Genomic DNA, 22,832 nt, shown 5'->3' on the forward strand with positions numbered 1-22,832 from the left:
AGAAAATCCCGACCCGGACTCTGCAGAAAGCATCATTTATTTTCCGCCGTCGGATTAAACCAGTCCCCGTCTCTCCAACACCGCCGAAATAACGTAAGAAACAAACATAAACCTATCTTTAAAAAAAAATGTCTCTCATGGCCGCTAACGAAATATTCAGAGTTACTGTGCAGACTGCTCCGTTTTAACGTTGAAGCTACACTGTGCTGAATTAGACGTGTTAGTCCCGCTGGATGCTGTGCACCACACACACACACACACACACATACACACACACACATACACACACAGGACCTTTCATTTAAACTCCATCACGCTAGCCTTTTCTGAGGCTCACTCCAAATCCTCGCATCATTCAGACATCACACATCCTCTCTGTGTGTCTCACTGTCACACACACAGACACACACACAGCTGGAGACAGTAGCCTTTGCTAGCTAGCTAGTCAGAAGCATAAAAAAGGATCTTTTTTGCAATTTGATATTGAATGTACCTTCGCAGCGGCTTCTCTCACATGTATATATCGCACAGCAGAAAGCCGCTGCGGCTGGAAAACTTGATGAAATGCACGGGTTATTGATGTTTCCGACGGCTGGGAGGCTAGCCAGTGCAGCTAGCTGTAGCGGGACAGAGCAAGCAGCCAGCCAGCCAGCCGATGACAGGCACACTGCACACTGCATAGTGGCCATAAAAGTCAAGCGATAAACCCACATAACCTGGGTTTTTATGCCCGCTCTATTTAACTAACACACGCGTGAATGTGTACCTTGTGGTCTGCTGCACAGTTTTTGCAGTGTGTTCACCTGCCAGGTCATTTAATGTACAATGGGTCACTTGATGTGTGTGTGTGGAGCTGGTGCATCCAGAGACTGCTGCTGTGAGTCTGGGAGCTGCAGCCAGCTGCCATGCATACATCCCCAGACAGCAAGGTGTCATTGCTTTAGGGGCAACCGAAAAGTACAGGTTTCCTCTACAGGAACTTGGGTCTGTTTTATGTCAAAATCAGTGCGTTTTTTTTTGTGTTATAATAATGTTGGTTCAATTAGCAGCACAAGTGTTAGAATAAATATCACATTTAAGTGTTGTGATCTACAGATGTTGTGTTTGTTTAGTCAGTTTTTAGAGCATTCAGTCGCTCTGCATCAAATGACAGAGTAAAGAAGGTGTTGAATGTTGGATTTCAATGTTGCTACCTTAACATTAATTTAAGGTTACATCTGGAACTTTTCACCCATTTTCATTTACATGTAGATATATATTTATATAAAAGTGTCTTTCTGTTCTGTGATGCCGAAATAAATGGCAGGAGTGCTTGATTAGACATAGAGTCAGACAGCAGGTTTCTATTTTCAAAACCTGTTTTATCACACACACTCAGAAGATAGAGCGTGTTATTTGATCAAGAGCAACCTGCGGGCAACTCCATAGGGTTATTTGCAGTGTAAATAGAACATCATGTATGATTTTGCTCATGGTTTTTCTTGGTTTGACAGCTTCCAGAATGAATTAATTGATTAATAGATTTACAGAAGCTGGTGCCTGATAAACTTGTTGCATCAAATATTCCACTTGCTCTGTCTTGACATATTGCCTCATATAAGTTATGAGCCATTTTTTGCAGAGGAACCCGAATTTCCTCATGTAAAATGCAGCACTGGTGTATCACAGTGCATTTGGCCACTATATCTAATCTCACCAGGCTTTTGAACATGGGCCGCAGAGTGTGTGTCGGCCTCTATCATTGCAAAATTACAGAATGTGGTGTCCCGCTGCTCTTTTTGGTTGCGTGTCCTCTGCTGCCCATGAAAGATCGCAGCCATTATGTAAAGAAAAGCAAATTCTGCTCCGGCTTATTGACATTGCCGCGTAAACGTTTCAGTGGTGATTACAGAGGCAAACACTACCCTCCCTCACCCAATAACAATCCCTTACCTGTGGCTTAAACCCAGACTGTGAAGCATTTTGATGAATAGAGGTGGGCTAAGAAGCTTAAAGGCTAACTGAGGGTGTGCAGGTGTTTTATTTTCTTTTTTTGGACCAAATGGCATTGTAAGTGTTTTAGTGTCTTTGTGCACCCATTGGCCAGTGCTATTAATAGAAATTTTAGGGTATTTGTTTTCAGGAGTAAAAGGATGGCTGATAATCCTTATTATTTTTGATAATGTATTAGTTTTAATGATTTCACGGACAGTAGCAGCCAGTAGCTTACCATTCAAGTTGTCCTTTTGGCATTACGGATAATTAAAAGTATTCTCTTCTGAGTAGATTTTGTGAGCGCTGAATCTCCCACTTTTCAATTTTACTTGTTTAATTTTGATACCCAAGAAATTAATTATTCAGTTCAAACTGGCCAGTCCTGACCTGACAGGTGTGAGTACATACACAGTGGGCTCACTCACTGATTTATTTTAAATTGAATGAATTTGCCTTATGGTGTCCTGCTTGAAATGTATAGCATGGAAGTAGGCTGTGTGCAATACAGCCAGGGGTTGCACACTTTAATTTACTCTTCGGAGTTGGATAGATTGAAGGTGGATTGCAGCTCTTTTTTTTTCTCGACGTCTCCGTGCGTTTAGCCAGACAGAATAACAATATCTTTGCTTTGAGTCAAAGAGAGGCCAACAGTGAAACTAGATTTCGAGATGGAGGAAAGTAAACCAGTATCTTAGAGTCCTGACACATTAATTTCAAGCCTGCTGTAGCATTGCTTTTTACAGTTTCAGGGTTTACAAATGTGACTGATCCAGCCACACGTATGAGGTTGATCAGGCTATGAAACGTGTCTGATTCATACATTGCTCCCTGTTGTGTTTTGGGATGCTTGTAGTTCTATGGTGAGCTCGAATGTAGCTGTAGGGCTCCATTCAAACAACAATGAAGTGAGAAAATCTCTTTTTCTCTCATTGCTGTTACTTGCCAATATGATATTGAATTGCTCGGAGTTTAGAGGTTTATTCTAGTGCTACTTAAATTGGAATCCCAATGTCTGCATATTTCTTCTTTTTTTCTTTTTTTTTTTTCTTTTTTTGAGTGTTGGTGTACTCCCTCGCTCTCCTCCCTTGTTTATTTTCTGCTGCTTCTTCTTATAATCAGGAGGGTCTGGTTTTGATTAGCTCGGCTGTCTCCAGTTCCATTGCTTTGTTTTGATGAGACTTTCAGGTTTTTCGCAGCACAGATTCCTCCTCCCACAGCAGCCTTGACAAAACTGTCAGTCATCCCCATAGATGTTTCAAGGCCTCACAGAGAGATCTGTGAATGTGGAAGTGCGCAGATAGACAGCCAGATGGATTGATAGGCCAACAGAAAAGCAGAGCGGCACACCAACAGACGGGTCTAGTATTGTGGTAGTGTGTCGACAACATGTTGTGTCACAGCCGTCAGCCTGTCTGCCCTTGTTGTTAACTCTGACAAGCAAAGACTGCTGTTAAGTTGCTTGTTGATAGTGTGATTAACGTTAACGTTTTCCTTGGCAGTGGCGTAGCGGTATGTTGTATATGTGCTCCTTCCCGCTCTGCTCCTGCCCTTATAGCAGGTTTTTGATGTCAGCCAAATAAGTCCAGATTCAGTCCTCTGTGATTTATGAAATTCTCTTCCCTATCTTACTGTATATCCTTTTTTGTCTCTGCAGGCCAAGACATGAGCTTCTGAACGTTATTGATGCTGAACTGGTGAGTTTTGAGGCTATTCACTGCCCATGATCGCTGCTGCTCATGTTATTTTTATTCAATCCCAATTCTGCCTAACAGCGTTACTGGCTAATAACCATCTGGTAGCAATTGTTGAAAAGGCTCTGTTCCCAGAGATTGTTTAGCATGAACCTCTTCAATATTAGTTATTTCTTTCCAGGGCATCCGGTTCATGATTGCATATTAATAACCTACTCTGCATTAAGTCAATTGATTAAAGTGTTTGCATAATGTGTATGAAACATATGGCCTTTTCCAGCCTGTAGCTCTACCTGACAGGTTATGTAATCTAGATCTACGTGTGCATTATAATGTGTGCCTGATGCACAATAAAACAAAAAGGGGAAACATCTATCAAGAAAATGAGGAACTTTCCCACCATTCAACATGCAGCATAGATATCTATCAGATTCTGATTCAGTAGTGGTTTCATTATTTTGAGCTTTTAATTTTGACCTTCGAAATCACAAGCCAGTTCGCATATTCACCCTGGCATACAGTACTTGTGCGTGTTATCTCTTTTGCTGGGGAGATATTACATGACTAGCATCCTGGTTGTTCAGATCCTCCTGCTCTTCAACCAGCTTCCCCAGCTCTTCCAGAGCCATGGCAACAGTCCAACACGGACACTCAGCCTCTCCGGAGAATGTTAGCGATTTTCTCATTAAGGTTTGCGTTTTTTTCTAATTAATATCCCCCCTCAGGTAACAACAACATGAGACAAGCTGTAATACAGAAAGCAGCCACTCAGCTAGCACTTAGCATACTGTAGGAGCGACAGTGTATGTACGTAGTAATGATGATAGGTAAACATCATCATCTAAGGCTGTCCCTGGCACTGAGGTGTAGTTTTTAAATAACAACTTTATTTATATATATATATATAGTAATGATAAGTAATGATAGCATAATAATGATGAAAATAATAATAATAATAATGATGAAAAGTTAAGATGAAAAGAAAGGCTTTTTACCAATGATCTGATGATCTTAATAATTGAGACTCAATAGTCTAACAATGGCATAGTTGTAAGTGCTAAAAACAATGTGTATATAAAAAAATTTAAAAAATCTAATCATGACCTTAAAAACAAAAGTCAGATTGAAATGTGGATTTGGAGACTCATGAAACCCCTTTTATTTAGCATTCTTGTTACTCTGTCTTTGAGACCTCATTAGGGAATATGGACACATTTTCCTTCTAAGTGTTCAAGTAGCACTGAGAGCGGCAAACAACAGTCATTTTATTAGGTTTGTGTTGAATGATGTGGACACGGGGCCTCATGTTTCACTGTATCTCTCAAAAAAAGACGGATGTGCTGCGTTGGACAGTCCATAGCCAGACATCACTCATCGATAAGCAGATTGCGTGGCTGCTGCCATGTGCTCCGTCATGCCAAGCTTGAAACTGTAATGGGATAGAGAGGTGATTGCTCTCTATGTAATGTTCTCTATTAATGATATAATGTGCAGCATGAGGGCAGTCTGCTGGCGGGGCCTGATTCATTTTCAGATATTTCAGGCTTTATTTTTTTATAAAAGAGGCATGTATACATTTTCATTATCCCCAAGTAATGTTTGCTTCATTGTAAGTGCGCTGTAAATAATCAAACCTACAGACATACAGTACAGCAGTGAAGACTAGGAAAATCCTACCATAATACTTTGGGGCCTGAGCTTATAAAAAACTAAAACCAAACCGATTGTATTATGAGTCCAGTTTGATTATTTGAATTTTACAAGTGAACTGTAACGTTTTGTTATTTCAACCAAAAATTTCAACAGTTGAGATAAGCGTCAAGCAAAGTAAGGCATTTTTTAAACACATAGCATCACACGTTAACAAAAGATTTCACAGTTGAGTTTCGTCTTTCAATCATAAAAGATTATCCTCTTTAAATGTGCATCATACCGCTGGAACTGATATCACTTTATGTATTAAAGCGACTCTTACTTTTATTACATTTCACACAGCACTTTGAAAAAACTTGAACAGCAACAGCCCCTCCTCCCTCCTATGTCCCACCCCCGGCCAATCACATCATTCGGACCAAATGATATGATTGGTCAGAGTTTTCACTGAATATTATGAGAATGGAGTAATGATGAGTTTCTATGCCTGGTGGATCTCTCTAATATTTTAGAGTACCATTACCTTATTAATAGCATTTTAACCTAAACTACAAAATGTGTAAAAATGTAAGGTAAGGGTAGCTTTAATATTCGAATTACAGCACTAGACAAATGTGACTACATTAATCATAAAACAGAAGTTATCTTAAAGGACCACTTTGCAGTCTTCAACCCTATCTCTACATATCTGAATTTGGATTTTGTGTGAAAAAGTTTTGGGGGTCATAGGCTTTGTCTGTCATGGTGCCTTCAAGACGGTCAAATGTGGGTCTCCCAAAATAGTCTGCCTACCATGTTGTGCTAGCAGTAGGGAAAGGTAGACACAAAAATATCATACTCCTAAACATTTTAAAATATCAGCATATTTGCAAGAAAACGTGTCATGATACATGGCCAACGATGGCATTATGGGATCAGATGCTACACACTTTGGAGGAGAAAGCAGCCATTGCAGCAACGTTACATCAGCTTCACTGACTGCTGAGATTCTCAGTGGTTCCTAACAATAACGCAAACAAGCAACTAGCTTTACAATATCATTTCAGAGCAGAGATGTGACGTTACTGTTACAACTTATGAGGCTAAATTATGAGGCAAAATATCACGCTATATCAGACACTACAGAGTGTGGAAGAGGAAGTGACGAGACAGCTGATTGTGGTAGGATTCCCCTTTAACAGCAGTATGGGTAATCTATAGCCAGTTTTCTCTAGTCATAGATTTCAAAAATAATTGCACATTTCTGCTACATAGGTGACCTAGTTTTAATAAATCATCATATTCTCAGTCATGAATTTTCCCTTTAGGTTGTCACCCTTACTACAGTATATATATCACATCCTCTTCTCACTATAAACTTGCATATTGTCGCCTTTTTTGGTTGTTACCAGAATTTATGATTCCCACACACCACGGCATAACTACACACATTTGTTTGTAAATATCGCGTATATTTATATGACTTTGCATACTTCCAGGTCATTTTGTCTGACCCTGGCTTTGATTTTGGGTTCGCCTGCTGTTGGGATTTTTTTTTAAACACGAAGGAATTTTTGGCCTTGTGCCTAGGACAGATTCAGTATAAGAAGAAGCAAGCACTTGAACACTTGCAGTTTTTCCATTTTGTCCTAATGTGCCACATGTTAGCAAAGATATGACAAAAGGAAACACAGTTCCCCTCTTGGTAGTTGAGGGAGTAAATGGCTCACAGTAGACATGGTTTATGTATCTCAGTTTCATGGTTCATGGTCCAGTTCACTCCAACATGTACTTGGTAGAGCAGGGGAAAAGTGCATTTGCCCGTGATACAGTGGCTTCATGTTAAATCTTTAGCCTCTAACCACATTATGTAATCATGTAATAAAATACACTTTCATGTAATGAAAACTTTGCAGAAGTAATAATCAAAGACAGCAGGCTTATTATCAATTGCTTGTTTAAAAAGCTTTAACTCGGTAGTACCAGCCATTCATCCAAACTTCTAGGTACTATCAGCACAGTCAACATAGCTGAATCAATTCCAATTGCCAGTGTTTGCACGGATCCATCACCCTAAAACGCTGCATTACCCTCAGCTGCATTGTCAGACATTGACATTCATTGAAAATATGGATGCGACAGTCACTTACTTGAGGCTGCGACTAGGCAAAGGAAGCGGTCTCAAAGGTCTCAAAGGTCTCAAAGAAGCTGCATATTTAAGAAGAACATTGCAAAACCAAAACAGCTTCATGCTTGTCTAAAAGTGCTAAAGAAGCTTGTTTTGTCACATAAAAAGTGGAGTAAGGGAGATGTTTGGAGTCACTGTAGCATTTATGATTGTAAGAACACGGCTTCAAGGACTTCAAGTAGGGATATAAAGTAAAAATCACTACCAACACTAACAAGAATTGATTTAGCTAGGTTTTTTTAAAAGGAATACCAGCATAGACAACTTTCTGAAATATGACATGAAACACTTTCTCATCGTGAATGCTTAGTCCCACTCGGCTGTGACACAAGTATCCAGGCTCAGTAAACTCAATCTCTGCTCTCCGCACTGATAAACTACTCAACACCACAAGCCTTGCAAACACAATATAGCCAATCAAAACCAGGTCTCAACCTCATTGGTCAATGGTAATATGCGAGCACTTAAAGAAAAGAGAGAGATCAATGATGAGCGAGTGTGTCTTCCACTGCAAGGGTAAGTGTGGCTGGAGGGTGAATATAATGACAGGGGTATTCTCTGCTGTGTCTCAGTCAGCAGCAGAGAGGAGGAGGAGGAGGAGGAGGAGGAGGAGAGATGGAGAGTGGAAGCAAAGCGGATGGAAAGAGAGGGAGCCGCTTACTTTCACGCCAACAGATGGGAGCTGTAGTCATCATGTCAATATTTACTCTTTCTTAACAAAAAATTGGCAGCTATAGCTTAGCTCATTCAGTCACAGGCAGCAGGAGCATCCCGGTTTGAGTGAAAGCGTCTTAAAGGAGTAAAAACAACGCTCCAGTGGTAATAATTGTAGCTTGGCTCCACGTTTGGGCTCTAAAAATACATTGCAATTGAACAGGAAAGCTATTAGCCACCCCTACAGTCTTTGATTCTTTCCTCCTTCCACACCCCCCCTCCCTCTCCTGTTAAATGCACACACGCTTTGCAGTGTGCACTTTCACTTTACCCATGGCTCAATCCACTATGGGGATACACGTGAACGCAATTTGCACTTCCAATTAAACTGTCGACCTTCGCTCCAGAATGCAAAAACTTGATTTTGTACCATCCTCTCCTGGATTGCTATTATTACCCAGCCAGCCCAATAATAGAGAGAATGTGGCTTTACGACACACTGATGAGGATCATTGAAGTCAGCAAAATAATGAGTGCATTTATCACACTGTCAATATTTGAGAGGGTAAATTAGGAGAGCTGGAGAGACATTTAACTGACATTGATTTTTATATATTGTCTATTAGTGTACTGATTTATTATTCGTGTGACATAAGCAGCCAAGCAGAATCAATTCTGTTATTTGATCACTACAGATACCATACTACAACAAATGTTGTAATAGGCAGAGGACAAAAGGAAGAAATCAAAGTTGGTTGTAGGGCGAGAAAACTGTTTTCAGACACATATAATAGATCTGAAGTGATTCATTGATATAAATGATAATTAGTTAATCAACATTTTGATAAATAGTTGTTTCAGTCATATTTCAAGCAAAATTTCAAACAATACAGATTCCACTTTCTCCCATGTGAATATTTGCAGCCTTTCTTTGTCACATGTATGATAAGAGACTGAATATGTTGATGTTTTTGACTCTTGGTCAGATAGAACAAGTAATTTGAACATAGTTAAAAATATCCTTCATAAATTCTCAGAACCCAACGTGACGTCTCCATTCCCTTTGTGGATAAATTGATTAATAATAATAGTAGATCAGGTGGAAGTAATCATTTTTATTTATAGTTATCAATAGTCATAAACATTTTTTTCCCAGCAACCTCAAACTAGTGAACTACAAATGTTCAAATGTCAAGTTGCCGGTAACACTTTAGCAGTATATAAATGGTTTTCAAATGTTTATTAATGTACAGTTTTTATCAGCAACAATAACTTCTATAAAGACACATTTTATATTATCACACCTGTGTTTTGCTATGTTGTCATTCATTATCTGTTTATACACCAACATCCACTTATGGGTGCTCACAGGAAGAGTTATCTCCACTGTCACTGGCAAGTACAATAAACACTTATATCAGCTTATGACTACATTATAGTGTGTTATAAACCATTTATTAAGTATGTCACTGATTATAAATGCTAACTAGAGAAACTTAAAGTAAAGCAAGTTGTGTGTTCATGACAGTGCTTTGTAGAAGAAGCACAGTCTTTTTGTGTTTTATAGAGGGGACCTGACTTATTCACATGGAGTGAAGGAATAATAAGCCGAGAAGCTGAAAACACAGCAGAATACATTAGGCTAGGGTTAGCCTAAAGCAGGCTGTCGAGCCTCAAACACGGCTCCAACACATGACTCTCTGGCCAGATCAGATGACTAGATAAACAGCAGGAATGTTGCTTCTTCCTCTTTCTACAGCACTGCTCTTTTCTGTCTGGGAAAGGACAGAGTTAGACGCTGTTCTGTGTGTGTGTGTGTGTGTGTGTGTGTGTGTGTGTGTGTGTGTCTGTGTACAGTATGTGTGTACAGTATGTGCCAGAAAAGCATCTTTAATCAGCCCACTACTGTATGAGATAACAAGTCCAAGTAATTATGTAACATTTAGCAGCTAAGCTTATCACTTATCCTGTTCAGCTAAGTTGAAAAACAAAATATGGAGTGCAGCACAATTGTCTCTATTTTATTATTGACTTGCATAATCTAATGGCTGCGAGGGGATGTCTGGTTTTTATGCAGCGTGAGGTATTTAACATGGGTCTAATTTATGTCTTTAATTGTTTTGTGCACTAACAGACAAAGTGGATTTTAATAACATTTTTACCGGGTGTTCTTAAGACTTTACAACTAATAAAATAAAACTGCGCCCTGAACTCAAAGACTGAGGGAAATAAACAGATTTTAGGCTGAGTATAAACATTCAGTTTAACAGGCAAACAGTTCCCTCAGATGGATTTCGGACCAGTGGCAGATATTTGCCAAAGGTCAGCAGACATTTTTCATCCGCCACTTCTCGCATGTCATTTAAACAAACCTCCGGGCTGAGCACATAAATCCATTAGATGAATATCATAACAAACTGTGGAAGTAATGTAAAGTTTAGACAAGTGCCACAATCAAAGCACATCATAAGAGGAGTGACTTTTTTCTATTTGTTCTTCCTGGGAAAGAAAAGGAAATTATACTGTATATATCACATATTTAATGTCTCCAGTTTTAGCTTTGTCATGCTTTATTTAAATAGATGATAATTTGATCAGTTTGTCTTCTCCACCTCAGTTAAAACTGGCTCAATCATTTTCAGTCAACAATGAGATGAACAATTGTATGACTAGATGTTTTATAGTACAACATACTCATATATTTGGTTATAGTTACTTAAAAGATTGTTTACAATCTGCAGAAGCTGTTTCACTTGTGTACATACATTGTATGTTGTCCATTGTTGTTTCTATTTGTATATATGTATGTATCTATTTTTTCCCACCTATTTCCTTTATATTTATCTTCAGTTGTATTGTTGTTGTTGTGGCTGTACGTCCATGTGTATCTCCTGGACATTGTTGTGTGTAAGTACATTGATTCTAAGGCTGTAAATTAAACAGCTGCTCTTTGTTGGCATATTCATGTCTCAAGATGGTATACACTTTTCTGCTAAAGTAACAATTGAAATCAAACAAAGTCAGTTTTCATTAATTGATTGAACACAGGGAAAGTGTGGGCCATAAGATAAACATGATACCACTTGCCATACAGGTCAGAATCAGATCATTAATAATTCTTCTCTTTCCTCCCTGCCAACTTACAATATGAATATCCATCAACACATTTTAGTTCATTGTGCAGATTGGACTTGTTAAAGAGTGCCAACGTACAGTAACTATATTTGTAACAACGCTGGGGCACTGATAAGCAACATAACTATATTACTATATTCTATCTTATAAATGCTATATAGTGATAAGCTGCAGGGATAACAATCCCTCTCACAGGTCATTTATTAAGCTTTCCAAAGCAAAAAGGTTTTAAAATCCATCACTGATGCAGCCTTTGAGAGATGATTATTTTACATAACTAAAGGGGACATATTGTAGAAAGGGAGACTTCCATCCCTCTTTTAATTATAAAGCAGGTCTAGGTGCTATATAAATACTGTGAAAGTATCAAAAGGCTCAGTGAAACCCACAGAGGAATGCACACAGCACATAGTCAGAAATTGTGCCATTAAATGAGCTGTGCCACCCCTCCAACAGGACCCCCTGCCCCTCCTAAAAGAAGCAAAATATGTTTATTTATGTTATTTACTTAATTATGTGAACTTGACGTTTCATTTCATACTGCCTTTTGCTGTCATTTATGGTCGTGCTAGTTTCTCTCCTCTCCTCTGCTCTTTCTGTGTGTGTGTGCTACAATTCGTTACCTGTGGTTGGCCTCGGTTTGCGTCACTCAGAAGACAGTCAGCCAATCAGAAGAGAGGGGCATTGAGCAGACATGAACCAGTCCTTTTCTGGCTGGGTGAGACAGAGGGGTTGCATCCATTGATTGTACAGCTGTAACTAAGTGCTTTTTGACCATAAAAACATGAAAATATTAAACTGGGAAAGAGGCATTATATGAGCTCTTTAACTTCCATGCCTCCAGAGCCTAGTCAGAAACAGTTTTGATGATTGAATACTGCTAAAGTAATTTGTCAAGCAAAAATGCCAAATATTCACCAGCTCCTTTCATTTTGATTTAATCTTTAAAGGTTTTCATCTTACGCTTAAGTAAACTGAATATGTTATGATTGTGGACAAAAACAGCTCTGGCAAATTGGAAATTGATTTCTCATTTTCTGCTGTTATGTAGACCAATGTTTTTACAACTGAAAATAATCAACAAATAATGATATAAAAATAATGATATTTGATAATGGATGTAACTGTTGCAACCCTTAGTGCCATGTTCCGTAATGGTCCTATCTTGTTTGAGTAGAGACAAATTGATTCTTTTCATAATGGAGACCAATGTTTGACAGCCTGGTCTACAACCCTAAGCTTTCTCCTTAACAGATAACACTCAACAATGTCACAGATTCCATGTCTGAAAAAGAATAAAGTAACAGTGAAGTGCACTTGAACTTTGCACATTTGCAGTGGCTTCATCTATATAGTGTTACATGTCAATCTAGTGTATATAATAGGCATCAGTATTAACTATGGTTGGGTGGTAAAGAACATGGAAGGAAGGGTAGAACTGCTCTCCATGTGTGTGTGATGTGTGTGTTCAGAGAGATCTAGAGACCTAATTTTGTCTTAGTTAAAGACAATCGTCTATCATCCCCCAAGGCACAAAAAGTGATGTTCTCTGTGACTCACTTAGGTATGAAACTCTACCTCTCACCTTTTTCTCTTTGCCTGTATTTTACTCTCTGGCTGTCTCTTTCTCTCTTTTTGGCCCTCGGGGAGCTGGCTTCCTGACAGCATCACACAGAAAAAAAAAAAAAATTGAAAAGTCAAAGTGTATGTGAAATGTTTTTGTGTGTATGCATCTCTCTCTTTGTCTGACTGCCTTTCTCTCTTCTTCCATCATTCTCTGCTTCTCCCAGGACGCCTCCCCTTTTGTATTTACCTCCTATTCCAATTTCACCCACGTTTTTCTGAGAAGACAGTAGGAAAGTGTGTTGTTTCAAGTCATTCATGCCATTCAAGCCAGTGCTGGTCTTTTAGTTGGTTTGTATTTGTTTGTTTTTTAACTTTCAGGCATGTATAAGTCTATTCATGTATTCCTATTCATATATTTCTTCCTCCTGGCACATTCACACTGTAACATTTTTTCTACGTTTCTACACTTCTTTAGTGGTAGATTGGCCCATTGCTCAATTTCTCTCAGGTTTGATGGGTGTCATCTCCCAACTGCACAGATGTTCAATGGGATTCACATCAGGACTCATAACATGCCACTTCAGAGCGGTCTGATGTTTTCTTTTCATCCACTCTTGAGTGGTTTTTGATGTATGTTTGGGGTCTCTATTGTGCTGGAAGAAAAACTATCTATAGTACTGGCATGGATGTCTTCATATTTATCTTAGGATGCAATCTGTAAAGGTTGGTGAAACACTGTCTAGTAACATTAAGTGCACAATAGGTGTTCTAGTAGGGTCAATGTTAGGCCCCCTATTATTTAGCCTGTTAATGACCCACATCAACAGTGTCATGATGTAGAACTGCAAATGTACGCAGATGACACTGTTGTATATACAAATGTAAAAACAGCTGAGTTAACGGCTGCTGAGTTAACAGCTGCTGAGTCAACAGCTGCTAAGCTAAGAGCATGGTACAACATCAGAATGCAGATGATACATGATTGTCAAAAGTGAAAGGATTTTACACAGTCGATGATTTTAAATATATTGACGGGATTTTTGATCATTAAGAAACATGTTTAAAAAAAGATGAAACCCATGATGTACAACATGGCAAAATTTAGACACATGAGAAACTGAATCTCTCTAGACACAGCTAAAATATTTATCCATGCTATGATCCTTTCCCATATGACTTATTATATTACATGTTGTGGCAGGCTGGTTAGACAGCCATAGGACCTCTTGAGTAGTTATATAAACAAACTCTAAAAACTGGACAAAAAGAGCTTGTAGGGGCAGTGACAAAGCATTCCTTGAGCTGATACTTTGTCAGAAAGAACAGAACAGCAGGAATGCTGTATCTGCTAACAGTGCAGCCATACCAGTACACACAAACATACAGTATCAGTATGCTTTTAATGAAATGTTTTCTCAATAATTGGCCTTCATAATCTGATTTCATGGTGTTGTTTTCTGGATCCATTTTTGACGGTTATGTTCAGTTCTACCTGCATTGAAAAATATTACATTTTCTGGTGTCTGCTTTACAACAAAAGCCCTCCTGTGTTTCACCAGTTGACACTTACAATGTGAATTAGCAGTAGTAGGAAGTGTTTGATTTGCATTAGTAGTAGCATAAGCTCTGATACAGCCTTGGGAAGTGAAAAGCACAAACAGTGATCCTATTATCAATGAGGATAAAATTACAAATAGTAATTCTGGATTACATGCTTTGTTGTTTCATGTGAATCCCCCGTGGCAGGACCCCTTACTAACAATGAAAACTACTATGTAGAGAAGTTATTACAGAATGTAAATGTATTAAATGGCTGTTTTTGAAATATGTTGACCATAAATAGTATTAAAAACAGGGTTTGATTCAGTGTAAATCTCAAGGTCCATATCTAGTATTTCATTCATTTATTCCTTACATTCATTTTAAAATGAACACTAAAAGTTTAAAAATTGTGTAAGAATGTTAACTTGTTTTTCAAAAGTGCACAAAATAAGCAAATCTTTAACAGATTTATAGTCTAAAAAATGAATTTGCCTCTTTCAGCAGATTATGTAAAAGTACCCAGCATTTGAAGTCAGCAATATAGGTATTTATTTCACCCATGTATTCTTTTAATGAACAAATGAGGTTGGAAATTATAGTGATAAGTAGTTCTTAGTACAAAGTTGTACTACACTACTAAACAGCCAATTTCATTCATGTAATTGAATCAATCACCCCAACAGAATAATGGTTTGAAATGAAGTTATAGTGTTAGAATACATCCTTCCTATCTATAGGTCTCACTGTGTCATATTTCTGGCCACAGAATCAGCACTTTTCAATCTGGTGACCCTACTTCAGCCTTCTCAGAGACCTCCATCGCCCTATGGGACGCAGCTGCATGATAAGCAGGGGGCTGGGTTTTCTCAGAGTGCTTCTTCGGTCAGCAAGTTGGTGTTGTTTGATGTCCCTTCACAGGGACTCCCAGAAGAGCAATATAGAAAGGAAGAGGAAGATAGCTGCCATCAGGGACAAAAGGAAAGTTATCCTCTTAATACCCTGACAGGTGCTGTTCATGGCAGCAAAGCAGGCAACAGTGAGTCCCACAGAGAGCTGCATGACATTCTACGGGTTGGGTCGGTTTCCTGAAGTGGGAACATATGCTGTTAGCTCCTGATCTGTCCAGTTATTCTCTTTACGTCTAAACTAGCAATAACGGGTATGGATGGTATTAGGAATATTAAAGATACGATCAAAATAACATACTTTAAACTGTGAAAGAGGTTTGTAATTCTGAAGTGAGATAAAACATATGCAAAACACCATAAAAGATAATATGGAAAATACCATAAATTATATTAAAAATAACCGTAAGAGAAAACCAAGATGTGCCATAAAATGATGGAGGTTTACCATTAGAGACTAAAATAGCCTCAGTGAATGTACTTCTCTTCAACTGCTCATTCTAACAAAGCTGCCTATACTCTCTGAGAAGGAAGCTGCCTGGCAGTTACTTCTAACAACATTCAGGAGGTTGGGGTTAGGGTTAGGGGGGGTGGCCGGCCAATAATTTAAGATCCAGTGAAAAACATTGATCAATTCGAACCATTTGCTTCCTGCCCTGCAGTAAGTCAACAATCCAACAACAGAAACACATGGCATCACTGACTCCCATAAAATCTTTGAAAGAAGGTGTCTGTAATGCAATTAAAAACACAACTGTTATTGGACTAGTTTAAGAAGTTGTGGTCTGATCTCCTTTATGATGAAATGCTGAGGCTGAAGGATGACCGGCCACTCAACAGGTGTCACTGAACAAACATTCACCTACAATAAAGCTATTTTATTTGCATGTTTCCCTCCAGTGCATCTTTTTATTACCTGTTAGACTGCCCCTCCTATCTCATATTTCACAGCTTTATACATTACTTTATCTCCACTCTTAATAGCACCATTGTTATTTCCACAGAGACCTCTAAGAGCCTTGTTAAACAAGAGTTTGCTATTACTTAAAGTCACTGGTTTAGATTACAAACATTTTCACAGTAGTGTGAGTTTGTGTGTGCAGGTATGCTATTTTTAGATTAGGCTATTCCAGGTAACATGGATAATGTCACTTCCCCTGCCATATCCCATCTTGTGATACCTGTGGGAGATTGTGTGTGTGTGTGTGCGCGTGCATGGGTACATTTATGTGTGTAGTTGGCTGTGTGTTAACAGTGCTGTCCCTTTAATCAGCACCCCTGTGTGTTTCCCCTGTAGAGCCGTCATTGGTTGAGTGATGATGGTAGAGCTACCACTGTTTACACCATTTAAATCCTCATGCAGGCAGGGGTGAGATTACCAGCCTCTTACCTGTTGCCCTAATCAAAGTAATTATTACCACACTGCTAGATGTTACCGGAATAGCATCTTCTAAAAATACACACATACTCTAAACACACACACACATGCACACTGAAGGCAAGAGAGAGAGAGAGAGAGAGAGAGAGAGTCAGAGCCTTTCAGGTAGAAAAGTACATAGTATCCTTTGTTTGATAATGTGTATCCACCACTGAACTACTGTATACTAGCGATGGTGCTTGCTGGGAGTTTCCATGGTAGCACTTTAGCGCCTTAGTTTGCTTGTCCAGTTTTTTTTTTTCTTCAAGTATTGATCATAAGCGAGACTTACTTTTAAACCAGACAAATAGAATTAAAAATAGTGTTAATGTAGCTTTCACCCATGTGGCCACTCAGCAGCACTCTTTCTTTGATGTACTGAGGATGTCTGGCAAAAGACCAAAGCATTGTTTCTTAAACCTAGTAGTGCTGACAGTATGAAGGAGTGAATTACTTCCCTGTCCTAATCAATAAGCTGAGTGTTTAAGTCCTTATGAACCTACATCGGGGTGTCTAAGATGTCCCACAGTCCAAGCAGAAGAACAGGGGTGTCCAGGCCTTTTACTGAGGGGGCCCTAAGGCTATGATCTGCCTGAGGGGATCCGGTTGGCAAAATAATTGTCAGAGCTTTTTATACCATACATACTTGTACAGGCATGTTTATCCCTATTTTAGCTAAGAATGATCATGTTACATTTTTCAGGTCTTTGTTTTTTTGCTTATTTCATTATTTTCCCTGTTAAATTCTTTCTTGTATTTACATGTTTTAGTTTGTTTTCTTTTTAAGTAGTTATAGGCTATACAGCATTTTTTTGACTGTTGTTGAGAAAATGCACAATTCATATAGTTAACCACCATCATCATAACAAAACAGAAGGGGAAGTTGTTTTATTTAGTTATATAATTTAACCACAGAAAGGATGTTTCAGATTCTCTGAAAGCCATTTGAGATAACCACACATTCCTGATTTAGTAGTGGTTTTAACATTTAAATGACTTAGTAAATGTGTGTCAGATGTCTCCTCTATGGTAGAATAATGTATACATCTCAATTTATCTCTTTATATTTGTCTTTCTGTCTCAATTCTACTTCTGTGTTCTCACTAAAGTGCTCAGCACAACATAAATAGTAGCCTTTTTTGGTGCAGTGTACACTGATCCTCTACCCTGACTGAAGAGGCATGTGAACAGCTCTTGTCCATTGAGGCCACTTGACATGTATATAGAATATTTGATCCACACAAGAGGCCCATCCACATGGAGCATAGAGCAGAGAGAGAGAAAGAGAGGGAGAGCAAGATAAGAGATTACTCCAAAGACAGAGGGGATTGAGCAGGGAGAATATTGTGTGGATCACATGGAGAATACCTGTCCAAGAAATATTGGCTCTTAAAATCAGTTCCTTGCTGACCATCATATCCATCTATTGGAGAGCCTAATAAGGGCCTGTTGGGGTAATGTCTCACACAGGGACAGATATGGCTGGTGTCATAATTAAAACAGTGTAAATTCATATTGTGAGATTATTTTGCCATGATATTTTGCTGACCTTAATCTAAATAAGAGGTTATTTTAACCACTCTGTTAATATGGGCTTCTTTCATTCATAATCCTTTCATTGTGCTGGTGTACATAACCTGATTTAATACTCAAGGACTTTATATTACTATAAAAATGCTTTCAACATTGAGCTGAAATAATATATTTATTTATTTATTTATGATGTGTGACATTATGCATTCCACTGACTATTTTTGTCTATATTTTTAAAAACATTTTACGGGCATGATGGGTATCACTAAGCCTGTATAAAGATGATTCCTCCTGGGAAAGACACAACATTGAGGAAATGGCCATACAGGGAGTAACAGCCAAAGTTTCCAGAGGAACTTCTTAAGAATACATTTCTATGCAGTTGGGTTGCCGTATTTGTTGTACAGTGCAAGCTTCTTTAAACTGAAATCAGAAAAACATATAATCAATTACTAGCCAAGGATTAAAATTGTAGTTGTTATTGACATAGTAAATGAGTTAGACCATTGCTCATTTTAAACAAAGATGGAATCATATTCGTTTCATCCTTTTCAAAATGTACCAGAAGATGTATTACGAGTCCTCTGTGAGGTGGAACAAAGGGACCACTCACAGGATACATTTTTTATCGAGCTTTCAAAAATCAACATTAATAAGCTAGGATTATCTCAGACGTAAATACAATCTGCCGAACAGCAAGTCTTCCTGACTTAGTCGTTGAAATCTATCCTGCGCTGTCTGTGCTTATTTAGCCAAGTTTATCTTGCAAAGTGATTGTATAAAGAAACCATTACCGCCACAGTTCCTGTCCTGCACTGGGAAAATCTGGAGCTGTGAGGATGAGGTGAGGACAGACACGAGCAGAATCGCAGCCTTTGCTAAGTACAGGAAATGTTTAGGAATTTATCTTGTCTCCAGTGTGGACATAAAGATATATGATGCCTTACCAAGTGGAGGATTAGCCGTCTTTCCTTCTATACCTCTTTTTTTTCTCCCTGTCTCTGTGCTTGCTCCTTTGACCCAATCTGTACTTCATGTACATTTAAAGCTAAAGCAGACTCTCTTATCCTCTGTGACATACCTACCACTCAGAAGCTATGACAGAGCAGATGTGGAGGTGGTGCCGTTTGTCTAATTTGCCAGCTCATTTCCACCGCTCTCTCTGATGGAGGCAGCCTTTCTTAAGGGAAGCAGCTCCCTATTAAAAGTTTATTTAGCAGAAGCCAGAGGAATGATTAAAATTCTGCACCAGCCAAATAAGATGAGGAGTGTGAGGAGGGGGGAGGGGGGAGGGGACTGATTATACCCAAGTGTGTGTTGTGTGTGTGTGTGTGTATTTGTCTGTCTCCCCTGAAGGCATCAGGAGCATCTGTAATATTACTGTAAGTGTACAAGCTGATGCTGAATAATGAAGTCAGCAGCATGTTGGATATCTGTAGATTACACTCAACTTATTTCTTCATCCGTCCTTTTGATTAATTCCCCTGCTTTTCTTCCTTCTCTTCTTTTCTCTTTCTCTTTTCAGAGTGGTCCAGTGCTGTCCTCCAGTATTTCCCCTCCCCTGAGTTTTCTGCCCCTCTGTCTGTCACCTGGTAAGTACACTCATATTCACCCACTCTCCCACATAGACAGTATACCGTACCAAGGCTTTCAGTTTTTTCCAGTCCTTTACATAATCATCAACTCAGTGCCTTGAACTGAAAATTGCTGTCACCTTTAAAAAAAACAAGCATTGTGTCTTGTTAATGTACATGGAACATCATTGTGTGATGATAACATGATGGGTTTACAGACAGAGAGAGTGTAGGAAAACTCAAATAGATAATACTTGGTGTCATGTGCCAGATATCAAAGCGATAAATATAAAACTAAATATACACAAAGTTAAAACCCTAATAAAAAATCAGGCTGGGTCCATATTTCTCTCTCTAATATTTCCAAACAACAGACTCAACATTTTGCTGTTGTCACTATCAGCTGGCCTCACAGTAGTCATACACCTGTTGCATGCCAGTTCAATTGCATTCATATCATTTCTACTTCAGTTCAGTTTGAATTATCGTTATAAATATTTCTCATATAACTCACTCTTATAAATCAGTAGTCAAGTATCGTCTTTCACCCACTTGAGGCAGTACTTACAAGGATAAGAAATGATCCAACACTAATCTATGTAGGTTTTGGGGGAAATAACACTCTCTGTATTCATGTACACAACAACACAAGCCAGCTCTCATGTGTAATTCTCAGCTACATGTTATCACCAATTGTAAGACTTGTTTACTAAAATCAAGGGAGTTTGTGTTCGTGCGTGTGTGTGTGTGTGGTACTTTTAATGATGGGGTGGGGGGGGGGGGGGGCTTTGTTGAGAGATGCATGTTTTCTGGTAAAGCCTGAGGGGGTGTTTGGGCTGGGTGGGCTAGTGAGTCCCTCTGTCTCTATAAATACACACTGGGATCCCATTCAGAGGCTGAAATGTTCTTGTTTGTGTGTGTAGGGTGTATGTGTGCGTGCGTCTGCATGACGCCGCTGCAGCCAGGCGAGCTACAGGCTATTACTGGCCAGCAGGGTTGCTATGGAGACCAGTGGTGTCAGAGAGGAGCAACATCTGTGGAGTGTTTGTTTGTCAGACAGGTTTTCCTCTTTCTGTCTCCCCCCCCCCCCCCCTCTCTTTGTCAGTCTCTCAGTCAAACACACACTGCCTGGGAAAGACTAATGCTGACTGAAGTTATAAAGCCTGATGCTAAATATCCAGTCTCTGAACATTAGTGTTTTCAATCATTGGTAAACATGGCACTTGAATACGGAACAGATTTAAAAGCTGTAATTTCTTAGGTAATTGTTCAACTGCCTGTGCTCAATCATGCTCACAGTAGGTCCTTAGGCTGTGTCAGTCGGCAGGGACTCGGGGACTCTTTTTACTGGGTTCACGCCAGTGGAAAGCTCACATTCTGGGGAAGCATTTAACCCCTGGCCCCTTCCTGCTCCCTCTCTCTACAGCTCTCCTCTCTATATGGACATGTTCTATTTCTACAGCTTCTTTCTCTTGGCTGCCTTATCGGCAGCCCAGCAGGGCATAAATTCTCTTTTAATAGGTACATATTTGGGCAATGGGAGAAATCCAATATTTTCAAGCAATCCCTATTCCCTCCCCATGTCCTCCCCCTGCCCTGTTCTCCTTGTCTCAAACTCTCAAGCTTCTGTTTATTACTCATTTCTATTGCCGGGTTATTCCTCATTTCCCTGTGTCCCCCTTTGAGATAACAGAGGTCAGTCGTTATGGAGATTGAATGAAGAGTTTCATTTTAGGATACAATTTCAGATGTAACAGTGCTCTCCCGTGAATCGAGTTTCGTCTTTTGAGTAGTCATTCATTTGGAACATTTTAATCCACTTAAGGTGCTGTCCCAGGTCCAATATTGGGTTTGTGTTGCGGTTGCTAGCACAAACATGTTTTAATGTTAAGTTTTAAATCCTTGGAGTTTATCTGAGAAAAACAGAATCCTTCTCTAATAAAATTCGGGGGGGGGGTTTCTCAGGCACTTCCCATAGGTCAACCTAAACATGTTGTGTGCGTGTGTGTAAGCGTATGTGTATCCTTGGTATTTTTGACCATGTTTGGGCAAACTTGAGTGAGAAGATCCCTCCACAGGGTATGTGTAGCAAGGCAAACCAAACCTTCGACCTCCTAATCTGGTCTAAATGAGACTGTCACACACAGAGCACAGTGCTGCACAGGGCAGTGAGGCACAGAATCTGTGATGTAACATAGTAATTTTGGGATAATTTGTTATTTTCACTCTGCAGGCATCCCTCCGCAAAGGCCAGTTATCTAACGTCCATGCCCAAATTAACAGGTTTTTGCAGGTCGTCCGGCGCCTACCTTCATCACCTCGTAGTGAAACATCAATCCATTTGTGCCAAGATTAGACTAAGCCTTGAGTTATAGTTATGTTATATTTCTGGCTGTGTCCTCACATGCCTGCAGACAGATTATAATATGGATGCCAAATAGACGTCAGTGCGTCTTCAATATTCACTGATTCAATTGTGGGCCAACACAGCAGGAAAACTACTGTAGGTGAACAAGGTATAAATTTTCAGTTTATGTTCAGCCTTTAACAGAAAGTAATGGCCCTACTGCTTGTGTTCAGACAAAAGCTGCTTCAATATTACTTCCTGAGCCAGACCAAAATAGAGGTGAAACAATCACCTCGACTCCATTTTTCTATCACTTCTGAATTTACTTGACGAGCATTTCGAGGTTGTTCGTCTGTCAGAATAGAAATTTGTGCTGCAGTATGCTCACAGGCTCACTCCTCCGTCACATCCACATCACTGATGTCTTTGGCTTTAATAAAAAAAAAAGAAACATTTTCTTTTCTTCCCCACCTTTTAAAATCAATTGCACAGACTTTGACGTCTTTCTAATACCAGTGTTCCGGCGTGACGTTTTTATTATTAACCAGACACGGATACCATCTCCTAACGATCACCTTATGAAAAATGATCTTTTCCGTATTCCATTTGGTGGCTTCAGTTACACATATCCATCATGGTGCAATCACTGAGGATTCCTCTTCATATTTTTAGAC

General features: G+C 39.2%; 1 protein-coding gene across 1 annotated transcript in view; it reads left to right on the forward strand.

Moving 5' to 3' along the window:
- Positions 1–22,832, forward strand: part of LOC128376927 (1-phosphatidylinositol 4,5-bisphosphate phosphodiesterase beta-4-like) — a 68,841-nt gene continuing 46,009 nt past the window's right edge. Inside the window, exons 1-3 of the mRNA XM_053336776.1 lie at positions 1–93; positions 3,629–3,668; positions 19,763–19,829. The gene's annotated coding sequence lies outside the window, so the exon portion shown is untranslated. The remainder of the gene's footprint in view (positions 94–3,628; positions 3,669–19,762; positions 19,830–22,832) is intronic.

Source organism: Scomber japonicus, chromosome 17 (genome assembly GCF_027409825.1).
Source record: "Scomber japonicus isolate fScoJap1 chromosome 17, fScoJap1.pri, whole genome shotgun sequence".
NCBI lineage: Eukaryota > Metazoa > Chordata > Actinopteri > Scombriformes > Scombridae > Scomber > Scomber japonicus.